Source organism: Scylla paramamosain, chromosome 2 (assembly GCF_035594125.1).
Source record: "Scylla paramamosain isolate STU-SP2022 chromosome 2, ASM3559412v1, whole genome shotgun sequence".
NCBI classification, from domain to species: domain Eukaryota; kingdom Metazoa; phylum Arthropoda; class Malacostraca; order Decapoda; family Portunidae; genus Scylla; species Scylla paramamosain.
The window spans coordinates 29,559,951-29,568,887 of record NC_087152.1 but is presented as its reverse complement, the minus strand read 5'-3'; positions in this window follow the sequence as shown (position 1 = coordinate 29,568,887).

The window sequence follows — 8,937 nt, the reverse complement described above, 5'->3', positions numbered from 1 at the left end:
TATATATATATATATATATATATATATATATATATATATATATATATATATATATATATATATATATATATATATACCTACCTATGCAACTTTTCTTTAGCAATAACAATGACTCGTTAGCTATTTTATAGATACAGACATAGAGGAGATGGTGGTGGCGGTGGTGGTGTTGGTGCTAGTGGTGGTGGTAGTGGTGGTGGTAGTAGTAGTAGTAGTAGTAGTAGTAGTACTTACAACAGCAGTACAACAGTAGTAGTAGTAGTAGTAGTAGTAGTAGTAGTAGTAGTAGTAGTAGTAGTAGTAGTAGTAGTAGTAGTAGTAGTAGTAATAGCAGCAGCAGCAGCAGCAGCAGCAGCAGCAGCAGCAGCAGCAGCAGCAGCAGCAGTAGTAGTAATAGTAGTAGTAGTAGTAGTAGTAGTAGTAGTAGTAGTAGTAGTAGTAGTAGTAGTAGTAGTAGTAGTAGTTAGTAGTAGTAGTAGTAGTGAAAACAGTGTTAAAACTACTTGTAAAAGTCTAGCTAGTCTAGAGCACATGATCCTCAACACACACACACATGCACACACGCTCGCTCACTCACTCACTCACTCACTCACTCACACACTCACACACACACACACACACACACACACACACACACACACACACACACAAGGTCAAAAGTCTTTGGGTGGATTTCTTTGCAGTGTAGCCCCTGTTCACCTAGCCGTGATTAGTACCCGGTGTAAGTCGGGAGTTATGACCTGCTGCTTAGGTAGGAAAAACAAAACTCCATAAAGAAAAGATACACACGGGGTGACCTGTTCATCCCGGGCCTAGTTTACTACGTAGGTTGACCGGCGCCACTGGCAGCCTTTGTATCAATTTGTAAGATACTCCCACAGGAATAATGTATGCTTAAGATGTGTGTGTTACTATGTATGTGAATGTGGATTTTCAGCTGTAAGGTTGCGTGATTAATAAAGTGAATATTATTACCATTATTATTATTATTATTATTATTATTATTATTATTATTATTATTATTATTATCATTATTACTATTATTAATATTACACAGTAGATAAGCGTTCATACATTCATACACACATTCATTTAATATTCAGGTGGTATTGGTGGTCCGCCACTCGCCTCATCTGACCTTCACGCATATTCAGAATGACAGAGAATTTTATATATGATCCTGGAGAATTTATCCTGTTTTGAACACACACACACACACATGCACACGCACACACACACACATGCACACGCGCACACACACACACACACACACACACACACACACACACACACACACACACACACACACAAGAAGAATAGAGAGTGACGAAAGAATAAGACTGAGTTAGAACGAAATGCAAAACAATAACGAAGATACGAGGGACGAGAGGACAGGAAGTGAGCAATGAAGGCAAGGAGTCCCCCAAGGTTAAAAAGTCACTGGCGTTCTCCTTTCTTTCATTCCATCTACCAAAGGACACGTATGTAAAAGCACTTGCAGTAAAGATAAAATAAATGAGATGAGCCACCCAGCGTGTGAGGGGAAGAGAGGAGGAGCAGCTATGTAGAAGATAGAATAGGAAGGAGGTACTGAGCGAAGAATGGCATGAACAAGGAGGGAGAGGAGGAGAATGAGGAGGGAGTTACGAGGATGAGAAGAAAGTAGGAATAGCAAGTAAGGAAGGAGGAAGAAGGAAAAACAACAAAAGAACAAAAAAAAAAATGAAAAAAGAAAAAGAAAAAAGAAACGAAAAAGAGAAAAGAAGAAAAAGAAGAGCAGAAAATAAAATCAACAACAGCAGCGACAACAGCAAAGAAAGAAAAGAAAGAAGAAAGAAAGAAAGAGAAAGGAAAAAGAGAGAAATAAAGAAAAGAGAAAGAAAGAAAGAAAGACAAAAGAAGGAAGAAAAAGAAAGAAGGAAAAGAAAAAAAGGATAAAGTGGAGGAGGAGGAGGACACACACACACACACACACACACACACACACACACAAGGAAGACCAAAGCAAGAAGCAAAATTATGACAAGATAATACGGTACAATAACAGATACGAAGACAGGAGACCAGAAACTCAGCAATTACACAAGATTAAGAAGCTACTGTTATTTCCTTCCTTCCATCTACCAGAGGACACGTTCATGCAAGTGCCTGAAGTGGAGATGGAGCAAATGAGATGAGCAGCCGAAAAAGAATAAAGAGAAGGTAGAAAATGAGGAGGACAATAGAATAGGAAAGAAGACCTGAAAGAAGAATGGTATAGGGAAGGAGGAGGAGGAAGTTATGAGGAAGAGAAGGAAGGAAGAATTCTGGGTAAAAGGAGAAGGAAGGGGTTGGGGGGTTGAGGAGAGAGAGGAAAAAGAAACAAGAACAGAAACAAGAAGAACAATAACAAGAACAAACTGAAGGATAAGAAAGAGAAAAAAAAAGATATGAGGAAAAATTATAGAAGTGGAAGGAAGAAGGAAGAGAAAAGTAGTAAAATACAGAAAATGAGTAATGAGGGTAATGAGTTAGGAGGACGAAGGAGGCTGGGAACGTGTGGGAACTGAATAGAGATGAGATGCATGAGTAAGGAGGCGGAGGAGGAGGAGGAGGAGGAGGAGGAGGAAGGAAAAAGGATGACGGTGAGGAAGAAGGAGGAACTGAGTAAGGAATATACATCAGTTAAAAGGATTCTATTACGTTTTCTCTCACTTTCATTTCTTTCATTATTTTTTTTTTTTTGTTCTATTCCTCTGTCTGTGCTTGTTCATTCTCGTTTACATACATCCAAAAACAGACGAAAGAACAGAAAAGAATAATGAAAAATAAGCTCAAAATTTAAGTTTAATGTGTAGTGTTATTTTTCTTTATTCCCTTTCAATTATCTTTATGTACTGGTTATTTATTTTTTTATTTTCCTGGTAGTGTTCCAATCAGGATTGCTTTGGTTTAAATTAAATTATTTAAAGCAAGTGATATAAATCAAATTTAAATATACTGCATTTGAAACTATTTAAATGTTATATCAAGAGTAAAATATCCAATGATATATATATATATATATATATATATATATATATATATAGAGAGAGAGAGAGAGAGAGAGAGAGAGAGAGAGAGAGAGAGAGAGAGAGAGAGAGAGAGAGAGAGAGAGAGAGAGAGAGAGAGAGAGAGAGAGAGAGAGAGAGAGAGAGAGAGAGAGAGAGAGAAGCATTTACCCGATAAAGAAAGGTCGATGGGTGTTTGTCCAGTACACATACACCCACACACGCACACATACACACTGGCAGCTGGCAGCGGCACTGAAAGGACGTGCCTGAGACAGCTCCTGACAAAGCCTTGCTTCACAACACAAGAGGCCACCACCCGGTCCATAAAGGACGTACACACCAACAAGTACAAAGGGGAGAGCAGCATGTGTGTTAATACAGGGCAGTCTTAACAATACAAGCAAAATATATTACGGAGTTTGACCAGAACAGATACGTCTTAAGTAGATTAATCAGATGATCTTATAATTGCTATAAAAAATACTGTGAAGGTTAAGTGGAAACAAGTACCGAGTGGTTTGAAACTTTATTACGTGTTTGCATGAATGGACTTAATGTGGGATTAAAGAAAGACTTGTTGACGTGTGTGTGTCTGTTCCACCTCATCACTCGTGGCACGGGATGCCACACAATTTCGATGAATTGTGTGACTTTGTCTCATAATGATTATTAATTATCACACAGTAATCGGTGATTTTAATGCACATACTGGCACCTTGTATCTTGTCTGACACTGTTCCAGTGAGTGACGATACTGTATGTATTTTCCCAATAAAAGATATTTGTGCTATGTTAAGAACGTCTAGTTTTTCAGAGAACAGGTATGATCAACACCTCAACCCTGACAGAATCTGTTATGGTAAGATTTGGCTGAAGTTTGTTAAAATAACAATACAATTATTTTCTATGAGAGAATGTGTGATGACCGCGGCATTAGTAATTTTACCACAACTTACAATACAATACAGCCTCGGAGTCCCCATCTGGGGAGGGGATCATAAATGTTCCCTGGTCGGATTGCCTTTCTGTCGACGACCCTAAGTGTCTTGACACCCCCCTCAACTTTTTCTTCATTACCTTCTGCAACATTCGCGGTCTAAGATCTAATTTTCAATCTATAGAACACCACCCTTCCTCTTCTAAACCTCATCTTCTTTTCCTCACTGAAACTCAGGTGTCTGAGGCAACTGACAGTAGCCCCTTTTCTGTTCCCTACTACTTTCTCTATCCTCATTTTCGATCCAAAGCTGGATGTTGCGTTTATGTGCGCAATGACTTAACCTGCTCTCGTGCCCACGCTCTTGAATCTTCAGAGTTTTCTACCATCTGGCTACGACTACAGAGTCACTCTCAAACTAAATTTATCTGTGCTGTATATCTCTCACCTAACTCCTTTGACTATAAGAAATTCTTTGACTACTTAACTTCCAAAGTGGAGCACAAATCTTTTCTGTACATTTTCAGTTTGTTAACTGCCTAAATAATAAACCGTTTATTATTATCATTATTATTATTATTATTATTATTATTATTATTATTATTATTATTATTCTGACCCTCTTCCCTTTAGCAGAGATCTCCATTCTAGGAGACTTCAATGTTCACCACAAGCTTTGGCTTTCCTCTCCCTTCACTGACCATCCTGGTGAACTAGCCTTCAACTTTGCTATCCTCCACGACCTAGAGCAATTGGTGCAACACCCTACTCGTATTCCTGATCGTCTTGGAGATACGCCCAACATTCTTGACCTTTTCCTGACCTCTAATCCATCTGCTTATGCTGTCACCCTTTCTTCTCCGTTGGGCTCTTCCGATCACAATCTCATATCTGTATCTTGTCCTATCGCTCCAATCCCTCCTCAGGATCCCCTAAGCGAAGGTGCCTCTGGCGTTTTGTTTCTGCTAGTTGGGGGGACCTGAGGAGGTATTTTGCTGATTTTCCTTGGAATGACTACTGCTTCCGTGTCAGAGACCCGTCTTTGTGTGCTGAGCGCATAGCAGAAGTAATAGTGTCTGGCATGGAGGCGTACATTCCTCACTCTTTTTCTCGACCTAAACCTTCCAAACATTGGTTTAACACAGCTTGTTCTCGTGCTATACATGATAGAGAGGTGGCCTTCCATCACCAGAATCTCATGCACTTTATATTTCTGCCCGGAACCATGCCAAGTCTGTTCTCCAACTAGCCAAACACTCCTTCATTAATATAAAGTGTCAAAACCTTTCAAGATCTAACTCCCCCCGTTACTTCTGGATCTAATTCCTCCCGTTACTTCTAGCCAAAAATATCTCCAGTAACTTTGCTTCTTCTTTCCCTCCTTTATTTCAGCCAGATGGCACCACTGCTATCACATCTATTTCTAAAGCTGAACTCTTCGCTCAAACCTTTGCTAAAAATTCTACCTTGGACGATTCTGGACTTGTTCCTCCCTCTCCACCCTCTGACTACTTCATGCTATCTATTGAAATTCTTCGCAATGATGTTTTCCATGCCCTCGCTGGCCTAAACCCTCGGAAGGCTTACGGACCTGATGGGGTCCCTCCTATTGTTCTCCGAAACTGTGCCTCCGTGCTTGCACTTTGCCTAGTCAAACTCTTTCAGCACTGTCTGTCAACATCTACCTTTCCTTCTTGCTGGGAGTTTGCCTACATTCAACCTGTTCCTAAAAAGGGTGACCGTTCTAATCCCTCAAATTACCGTCCTATTGCTTTAATTTCCTGCCTATCTAAAGTTTTTGAATCTATCCTCAACAGGAAGATTCTTAAACATCTATAACTTCACAAGCTTCTATCTGTTCGCCAGTATGGGTTTCGTCAAGGCCGCTCCACTGGTGATCTTCTGGTTTTCCTTACTGAGTCTTGGTCATCCTCTTTTAGAGATTTTGGTGAAACTTTTGTTGATGCCTTGGACATATCAAACGCTTTTGATAGAGTCTGGCACAAAGCTTTGATTTCCAAACTATCTTCCTACAGCTTCTATCCTTCTCTCTGTAACTTCATCTCAAGTTTCCTTTCTGACCGTTCTATTGCTGCTGTGGTAGACGGTCACTGTTCTCCTAAATCTATTAACAGTGGTGTTCCTCAGATTCTGTCCTGTCGCCCACTCTCTTCTTATCATTCATTAATGATCTTCTAAACCAAACTTCTTGTCCTATCCACTCCTACGCTGATGATACCACCCTGCACTTTTCCACGTCTTTTCATAGACGTCCAACCCTTCAGGAAGTACACATTTCACGCAGGGAAACCACAGAACGCTTGACTTCTGATCTTTCTAAAATTTCTGATTGGGGCAGAGCAAACTTGGTATTGTTCAATGCCTCAAAAACTCAATTCCTCTGTCTATCAAGTCGACACAACCTTCCAGGCAACTATCCCCTCTTCTTCAATGACACTCAACTGTCCCCCTCTTCTACACTGAACATTCTCGGTCTGTCCTTTACTTATAATCTGAACTGGAAACTTCAGATCTCATGTCTAGCTAAAACAGCTTCTATGAAGTTAGGTGTTCTGAGACGTCTCCGCCAGTTTTTCTCACCCCCCAAGCTGCTAACTCTGTACAAGGGCCTTATCCGTCCATGTATGGAGTATGCTTCACATGTCTCGGGGGGTTCCACTCGTACTGCTCTTTTAGACAGGGTAGAATCAAAAGCTTTTCGTCTCATCAACTCCTCTCCTCTAACTGACTGTCTTCAGCCTCTCTCTCACCCCTATTCTGTCCACCTCTCTAACGCAAGAGTTAACCAATATTCTCAATCATTCATCCATTTCTCTGGTAAACTTTGGAACTCCCTGCCTGCTTCTGTATTTCCACCTTCCTATGACTTGAATTCCTTCAAGAGGAAGGTTTCAAGACACTTATCCTTCAATTTTTGACTATCACTTTGGACACTTTTATGGGACTGGCATTTCAGTGGGCATTTTTTTTTATCTTTTTTTATTGGACTTTGTTGCCCTTGGCCATAAAAAAAAATACGGATTATGTCACTGGTACGTGGAATGTTGTTGGATTTGTTAAAAAAAAGTTAGCGTTTGATCCACTATACTCAATGTACGTACATCCTGGCCTGCATACTTGTCTGAAACTTTTGTGTACGGAGAGGAGGGAAAGTGAGACTGCCAAGAAATTGAAACCTGGAGGAAAAAGTGAGCATCAGAGAGGTGTTGATGTGAGCAGAGTGAATGACCTGACAGACTGCAATGACTTGCTGTTGATGTTGTAAGTCACCAGTTAAAACATGTTCTGATATATCCTACACTAATATTTGCCTCAGCGTCGCAAGAGATGCATAAAAAAGAGAAATAATGTAAACATGACAGGGTACAATAAACAATACTACAATAGCAACATAGAACATCACAAGGCCGGAAATATACACAAGAATAAGAGCACAGTTACATACACGGGCCATGGTTGACAAAAGTCGGAAGTACAAAAAGGAAAATAAGAGTAAGACTAAAAAGGTGTCAATATACTCCAGCGGTTAAGGGAAAACAAACGTAAATATCCAAAGACGTACTGGAAGATTTGAAAAGGTAGTCCAGTTAACAAAAATAATCAGATTCCACTCGAGATATTTTACGACCATTTTAAAATGCTTTTTACAAAGGGCGACGACGACGACAGAAACGTGAGAATGGCTCATTGGTGTTATTGTACCTTTTTATAAGAACCAGGGAGAAGTTAACAACACCAACAACTACAGAGGAATTTCCCTTTTAAACTGCATGGGGAAGTTGTTCACGTGCATCTTAAAAGATCGTCTAAAACAGCATTCAGATGAGAATCTTTATAAATAACAAAACGAAGGCAGGAGTTCGGAAGAAACATTCAGCTGTGGACCATATATATTTACTCAAGTGTGCTGTTGACTAGATTAAATAGAAAAAAGAGGACGCTGTTTTGTTTATTATACAGAAAAAAAATTGAAATAGTAAGAAGGGAACTTGTGACCAATTGATGTCATCAGTAAAATAAAAATAAATGCCACTGGTAGCATATGCTGTAATGCAAAGTCTACTGTGATAGTGGAAAGAGGCTTTGAGATACTTTTATATGCAGTACTGGTGTGAGGCAAAAAGAAAACTTGTCACCATAACTGTTTATTTTTATGTTAACGACTTACAAGAACAATTCAGGAAGCCAAGTTGTATTTAAATGAATTTGAATAATGATTTTTTAAATGCCAACCTGAAATTATTAGTGTTATTGTACAAAGACAATACGATTACTTTGTGAATCAGTGAACAAAATATAAAGCAAGCGTTACTGACTCTTTACAGTCACTGTTCTGAGAGGAAATTGAAGGTGTATTGTGGTAATAATAAAATGTTCATTTCCAGTGGTGGTAAAATTCAAACCAGTAACTGGAGTATATATATATATATATATATATATATATATATATATATATATATATATATATATATATATATATATATATATATATATATATATATATATATATATATATATATATATATATATATATATATATATATATATATATATATATATATATATATATATATATATATATATATATATATATATATATATATCATTTTTTATTTATTTGATTATAATATATTTCTAAAAATTTAGTACAGCACATTATATTATGCTATCTCTCTCTCTCTCTTTCTTTTTTTTTTCTTCTTTTTCTTCTTAATCTCCCTCTTCTTCTTCAAACACAGGGCAGTTTATGTATTGCACGAGGACCCTTCCCTGCCCCACAAACAGCCACCGCCCCCCATACGGGAATCCCCATCGGAACCCAACTCCCTGGCACAGAAGGCGGCAGCTGATTGGCCACCACCACCACTGCCAGGAGTGGGAGCTTGGAGTTAGGAAGCCGCTGCTTTGAGGTAAGCACTATTTAAACTTTAACATTTATAGAGTGCA